Source organism: Theropithecus gelada, chromosome 3 (assembly GCF_003255815.1).
Source record: "Theropithecus gelada isolate Dixy chromosome 3, Tgel_1.0, whole genome shotgun sequence".
Taxonomy (NCBI): domain Eukaryota; kingdom Metazoa; phylum Chordata; class Mammalia; order Primates; family Cercopithecidae; genus Theropithecus; species Theropithecus gelada.
In genome coordinates, this window is record NC_037670.1 from 170,226,254 (window position 1) to 170,234,137 (window position 7,884).

A 7,884-nucleotide genomic window follows, 5' to 3' on the forward strand; every position below is an offset into this window, starting at 1 on the left:
AATTAAAATAGAAAGAGGAGGGATAAAATATTAGATGGAAGGGTAAGGCAAGGTGTGCCAATTCCTTTAAAGAGGCGCCATGACGAGGGAAAGACTTATATTGCTGAGAATTCCTGTAGTCCATCCCCAGCTCCCTTTATCCTCTTTTCACCCACAGTGAAATTCAGCATTAAGGAAAGTAAACTTAACTGAAAACTTCTTGTTAATAAATTCCTAGAATCTTTGTCAGAAATTTCCTGGAAACATCTTTAATAAGAACTACAGGTCTTTCTCCTGGATACTAACTGCCTAACGGTACAGCTTTCGTGTTCCTATAATATCATGAATATTATATCTCATTCTGTTTATTGTTCTGATTAGTTTTATGATTTGTCTGAAAATGTATCCTAGTTATTTAATTTTGATCATTTATACAATCATTTTAAAGCTAATTCTAATGCTAACCTTAAGACCCCAAATCTTAAAGAGTTCTTTCTATGGAAGTGCCATATTTTTCTCCAATGCAATGGAAGAGGAAGCGATTCTCCTGTTTCTAGTTTCTTAACCATGTAAAGATAGTTCATTAAGGTACCATCATCATCTGTGTCTCCTGATTTGACATTTATATCATATAATTATTCAACAATGGGACACAATTCAACCCATGTTTTCCCCAGTCACCTTCTCTGTACCTTCAATCTACATATTGAGGGATCAGGCAGATCCCTCTTTGTCTTCCCTTCCATGAATTTTCTCACTCTCATCTCCTGTAGACTTCAGATATCACTGGTCTGTTTTTGAGCTCAGTATTGAATTCCCTCCAAAATCTCTTTAAATGTATGACTAAGCGAATGCTTTGTTCTCCCCTATTCCATTGCCCACTTCCTACACTCACTCAACACTTCCTGGAAACAATTTCTGAACTTCCTAGCACTACTCAGTCTTTCACTGGGCATGTTTCACACCACTGCCATCTTTACAATACAATTTCTCTATTCTGGTCCTTGGCTCACAGAAAATTTCTGGAAAGCAGTCATTGAGCTACCTCAGATGATCTTCATCTCTCTTTCAGATCCTCTCAGCCTCATCTCTTTTTTATTTCAGCCACTGCTGGAAAGAACAACTTTTGCTGGCTCCTGACAGCTTCACAACATAGGAGATCCTCACTTAATGCCCCAATCATTGATAATTTGTTTCTACCCCAGAGCTTTGTGTCTATGCTGCACAGGAATAAGTTCAGAGAAGTTAATGCCCTGCAGAATAAGTATTTGACCAACTGGGGATGGAAGCCTCAGGATAAATACTTCCTGTTTTCATTCTTGATAGTTGAATCAAATCTCTCTCCTTGTCTTATCCCCTCAAACTCCCTTCCACTCCCATGCTCCCAGAATCTCTGTATTCTCTGAAGCCAAGAATAAGATACCCATAGATTCATTTTCCCAAAGACCAAACAATTCTTTGCCATTAATCAGTCATTTACATTTTATTGGAGACATAATAACCTATTATCCACAATATTTGTTAAAATCCTTCAACTCTATACTTCTCTCTTTAAAAAATAGCCTCCCTTATACCTTCTTGAAGAACACAGATGCACTCAGGACTAGCAACATAATTTCCAAGGCTACTGCAAAATAAAAAAAACATAGGTTTTATTGTTCATAAATTAAGAATTTTTAAATGATGACGGCAGAGCAATAAAGCAGGATCGGAAACTTCTCAATTGGGGCCTGTGAGATTGCACAGGCCAAACGCCATGAAACCAGTAATGATGCTCTTTAAAGGAGGCTCTATTTCTCCCTTAATGAATCATGCAAACTGCACATTAGTTTTGTTCTTTCTCTTTATTCTCTTCTGCTACTTCAAAATAAAAATGTTTATCTTTTTTGAAGTTATTCATATGTTTATAGATCTCATCTATTACTGCTTCCATTGACACCGCTACCCGACTTTTATCATGGTTTTCATAGCCATTTTAATCTTCTCCATTTCAATAACTCTCTTATTTGCTACAGGAAAAGCAGAATATAGTTAGGCAAACATTTTGTCACTCTATATATATATGTATGTTGTCACTATATATGTGTGTGTGTGTGTGTGTATATATGATTATATATATGATAAGCACTAAGATACGTAGGCTTACAACATTATTACACTTTTTAAATTAGGGAGTGAACAAACATTTTGTTTAGGCAAAAAAGTCATCTCACATACTGACATCAAATTATTGGTAGTGGAATTCACTTTTGGAAAGTATCATGACAACAAACATGTTGTCACTATATATAGATATATATATTGGTCATATGTACCTTGGGAACACTATATATAACTATATAACAGTAGTTATATATATGTTGGGAAAGTTAGCTTTTCTAAGGTAACTGCAGGATTTAAACCTTCGTGTGTGTGTGTGTGTGTGTGTATATATAGCCAACTGGATACATATATACATTTGTATATATATGTATATATACATATATGTAAACAGATATTTAAATAACATATATACATATGTACATATATGTATATATGTACCCGGTTGGCTATATATATACACACACAGACACACGAAGGTTTAAATCCTGCAGTTACCTTAGAAAAGCTAAGTAACTTTCTCAAGGTATATATAACTAGTGGCTGGGCGAGCAGGAATTTAAACTGTGTCTTTCCGTCCTGCACGCTCAGTTACCATATGCTAATGCTGTTAGCATTAAGCTAGGCTCACTGGTCATAGATTTGAATAAGTCTTATTCTTTGCTTCAGGAATGGACTTTCTTATGTTTTACAGCAACTTACTTTCCAGGATCCCTGCTCTCATACCATCCCAGGTCAGTTTTCCATTTGTCATGTGGTTCTAATTTGGAGACTTTGAAATCCTTGAGGATAAATATCATGCTTATTTCATCATTAAAGCCCCGCAGTTAACCAGAATGGCCAACACATTGTAACCGTCAAATACATGGTTCATTCATTGAATCTGGAATGAAGTTTTTACCGCAGTTACAATGGAGTGAATATTTTTAACATATTCTGTATTAGACGAAAAGTTTTTAATCTGAATGAGAAAAAAACAGATATTTAAATAACTACAAAAATAACTATTTTGAAGGATAAGTGCAAAGATACGTAGGCTTACAACATTATTACACTTTTTAAATTAGGGAGTAAACAAACACTTTGTTTAGGCAAAAAAGTCATCTCACATACTGACATCAAATTATTGGTAGTGGAATTCCCTTTGGAAAGTATCATGATCAATGATACTTTGATTGTTACAGTGGGTTAGTAATGTCTGCAGAACATGTGATAACTTTTTAAACATTCATCTGGATAAAATGTCTTGTCAACATTTTAACTAAAAAATGCTGTGCATGCGGATCACACTCATAATCCCTGCACTTTGGGAGGCCAAGGCATGTGAATCAGTGGTCAGGATTTCCAGAGCAGCCTGAGCAACCTGGTGAAACCTCATCTCTACACACACACAGGAAAGTACAAACATTAGCCCAGTGTGGTGGCATGTGCCGGCGGTCCCAGCTGAGGTGGGGGGATCACTTGAGCCCCAGAGGTGGAGGTTGCAGTGAGCCAAGATCATGCCACTGCATTTCAGTCTGGGCAGCTGTGAGACCCTATCCAAAAAAAAAAAAAAAATTAACTAAGAGAAAAATACATGTAAGGACAAGAACACGAATAACTTTCCTCCCCTGATGGTTTGTATAAGACATAGCTTGAGTTCAAATAATGAAAAACCCATTTGAAAATACACCTTAATGTCAATAACTCAGTTTCTAGTACACAATGAAGACACTTAGACACTTTGCATCAGAAATATTTGCTCAGAACTAAAAGATGGAATATGAAAGGTAATTATAAACTAACATGGGAAAGCAGGATTCCTCAGGAAGAAAATGAACAGTAAGAAAAAAATTAAAATAAAAACTGCATTTTTCCTACACTTGTGTGAAAATAAAATGATCTTATAAAAGCTTAATTGTAATGGTAAGTCTGCATGTTGAATGTGTATAAGTTTAATTAATAAGTTCAATAAATTTGATCATATATATAGATTAGATGTTCTATATTCAAATTTGTAGTTTTAATACATTGAACTATGTTTCATACTAATAAAAATGCTTGAATAGTCTTTAGAGTAGCATTTTTAAGCAACAAATTAATGAGCTCAGAAACTCACAAAAATTATAAGAAAAGATATTAAGTTTTAAATTAATAAAAAGAATATAATTCAGAATCACAAAAGAAAACAGAATTGAACATTAGTGTCAAATGTGCAATATGAATAATAATAAAGTAAGAATAAGGGATTAACATCAGCGTGGGGAAATATAATTTTGAATTAAGAGTTACATGAAGAAAATTAGATTGCTAAAATAGGAAAAAGTCTTCAATTGAAGAATATTATTTTTTCTAGATTGGTTGTCAGAAGAAATTAATTTCCACAGTAATAAACAAAACCACCAAATATAGGCTCAATTCTCTTTTGTCATTTCATACAGAAATTTCTTGTGTTTATATTTACTTCAGTTAAATCAGTTTACTTAAACAAAATATTTAATCCACAACACTGTGAAAATAGCACAGTCTACTTTAAATGTAAAAGTTAAAATAGGTTAAAAGTAAAAGGATGGAGAAAAATACATCAGAATGCTAATTAAAGGTAAAATCTATACCATTTTCAGATAAAGAAGGACTTAGAATAAGTCTTATCAGAAATAGGGAGATCCATAAAATAATGAGAGAAAGGTCTATTATCCAGGAAAATATAAAAATCTCAAACCTTTATGCACATAACAATGGAACATCAAAATACAAGGATCGGTACAGACATAACTGAAATAAGACAAATAGACAAATCCACTCTTACAATTCTGTATTTTAGCACCTCTTTTTAATAATTGATAGACCACACAGGCAGAAAACCACTAAGGATATGATTGATCTGAAAAGCACTATCAATCACCTTGATCTAATTTACATTTAAAGAATACTCTACCCCATAATGCCAGAATACAAACTTTACCAAATTTAAAAGAGCAGAAATCATACAAAGTATACTCTGAGAACATAAGTGAATCCACAATTAGTGGCCTTGCAAAATAGAAAGCAATAGGCCCATATTACATCATGACCTTTGAATTCCACCATTTAAGGAAAAAAATGATACTAACCCTCCAAAATCTCAACAAAAAATGGAAGCAGAGAGAACACTTTTTAACTCATTTTATTAGGTCAGCACTATCTGAATAACAAAACCAGATTAAAGACATTACAAGAAAGAAAAATTAAGCACCAATATCTCTCATCAACACAGATGCAACATACTTCCCCAAAATATTAGCAAATGTAATGGAATAATTCATAAAAATAATTTTATCACCAAGTGAAATTTGTTTCAGATATATAGGACTGGTTCATCATCCAAAAGTAAATTAAAATAATCCACCACATCAACAGGCTAATAAGAAATATGATAACAATTTTATCAGATCAATTCATGTGAAAGAATCCTTTGACAAAAGCCAGTATTCATGCAAGATAAAACTTTCAACAAAGGAGGAGAATTTCCTAAACCTGATAAAGAATATCTACAAAAAACATACAGTTAATAGCATATGTAGTATTAAGAATCTGGACATTTTCCTCATGTTCAGGAACAGGGCAAAAATACCTTGTTTACTTCTACTCAAAACTCATACTGAAAGTCTATTTAATGATAAAATACAAGAAAAGGAATGAAAACATATAGATATTGAAAAAGAAATAGAACTTTAATTGTCCAGAGATGACAAGATTTCCTGTGCAGAAACTCCAAAGACCAACAAAAGAAGTGAAACTAATGTTCAAGTAAAGCAATGTCATAGGAATCAAGATAAATATACAAAGTCAGTTACTTTTTGATATACCAACAATGAAGTAATTGAAATTAAAGACAATAATACAAAATATAAATGTATCAGAAATATGAAATACTCCAGGATAAATCTAACACTATATATATAGGATCTATATGTAGGATATATCTACATGCACAAACTCTGATGACAGAAATCAAAGATCTAAATAAATGTAAAGATATTCTGTGTCATGGAATGGAAGACTCAATACTGCTAATATGTCAATTTTTTCCAAATCATTCTATTTATTCAACACAGTTACAGTCAAAATCATAAGAAGATATTTTGTGTATATCAAAAACTAATTCTAAAATATGCACTGAAAGGGGGAAAACCTACAATAGCCGAGAACATTTTGAAGGAAAAGAACGAATTTGGAGGCTCACACTGCCCAATTGTAAGACTTGCAATAAAGATACAGTAATCAAGAATGCATGGTATTGGTCAAAGAATAGACACATAGATCAACGGAATAGAATATAAAGCTCAAGCTCTTTCCCTTCGGCGCGCCACTGAAGATCCTGGTGTCGCCATGGGCCGCCGCCCCGCCCGTTGTTACCGGTATTGTAAGAACAAGCCTCACCCAAAGTCTCCCTTCTGCCGAGGTGTCCCTAATGCCAAGATTCGCATCTTTGACCTGGGGCGGAAGAAGGCAAAGGTGGATGAGTTTCCGCTCTGTGGCCACATGGTGTCAGATGAATATGAGCAGCTGTCCTCTGAAGCCCTGGGGCCCGAATTTGTGCCAATAAGTACATGGTAAAAAGTTGTGGCAAGGATGGCTTCCATTTCCGGGTGCGGCTCCACCCCTTCCAGGTCATCCGCATCAACAAGATGTTGTCCTGTGCTGGGGCTGACAGGCTCCAAACAGGCATGCGAGGTGCTTTTGGAAAGCCCCAGGGCACTGTGGCCAGGGTTCACATTGGCCAAGTTATCATGTCCATCCGCACCAAGCTGCAGAACAAGGAGCATGTGATTGAGGCCCTGCGCAGGGCCAAGTTCAAGTTTCCTGGCCGCCAGACGATCCACATCTCAAAGAAGTGGGGCTTCACCAAGTTCAATGCTGATGAATTTGAAGACATGGTGGTTGAAAAGCGGCTCATCCCAGATGGCTGCGGGGTCAAGTACATCCCCAATCATGGTCCTCTGGACAGATGGCGGGCCCTGCACTCATGAGGGCTTCCAATATGCTGCCCCCACTTAATACCCACCAATAAATTCTACTTCCTGTCAAAAAAAAAAAAAGCTCAAAAATACACCCTTACAAACAGTCGACTGATTTTTGGCAAAGAATCAAAGGCAATTCAATGGGCAAAGTTTTTTCAAGAAAATGTGCTCGAAAAATTAGACACGTCTATGCAATAATTGAACCTAAACACAGATATAACATTCTAAATGCATTATAGATCCAAATGTAAACTTAAAAATCGGAAAATTTCTGCAAGAAAATATAGAAGAAAGGTGATACTGGGTTTAGCTACGTATTTTAAAATAAAAGACCAAACATTTTTCATGAAAGAGAAAAGTCATAAGTTGAACTATGTTAAAAGTAAAATTTGCTTTGTGAAAGACACTGTTAAGATAATCAAAACAAAAGCCAAAGAATGAGGAAAATATTTGAAAGTCACCTGTCTGATAAAAGACTTGTATCCAAAATATACAAATAATGATTAAAACTCAACAGTAAGGAAACAAAAAGTACAATTTCCAATTTTAAAATAGGCAAAAGATCTGAACAGATCTGATCTTAAAATTCAGATATTGTTGAAAAAGAAGGAAACATCAAAAATGATTTATCAATTTTTTAGTAATTTTGTACACACAAGGAAATATTTTTGATAACTTTGAATTTCAAAGTGTATAATGACTGGTAGGTAAAAATAATCTGTGTTACTATTATAAAATAGATGATTAAGAACAGGTGAGGTGATTAAGAAAGATGCAAATGAGTTAAGGGTTTAGCTTCGTGATCTAAATTACCTGAGTTGGA

At 34.5% G+C, this 7,884-nt stretch overlaps 1 pseudogene across 1 annotated transcript; it reads left to right on the forward strand.

The window, feature by feature from the left end:
- The first annotated feature begins 6,392 nt into the window (after window positions 1-6,392).
- LOC112620981 lies at window positions 6,393-7,132 on the forward strand (annotated as a pseudogene). The gene has a single exon (XR_003118634.1). The product of XR_003118634.1 is annotated as a 60S ribosomal protein L10-like (transcript).
- Window positions 7,133-7,884: the final 752 nt, after the last annotated feature.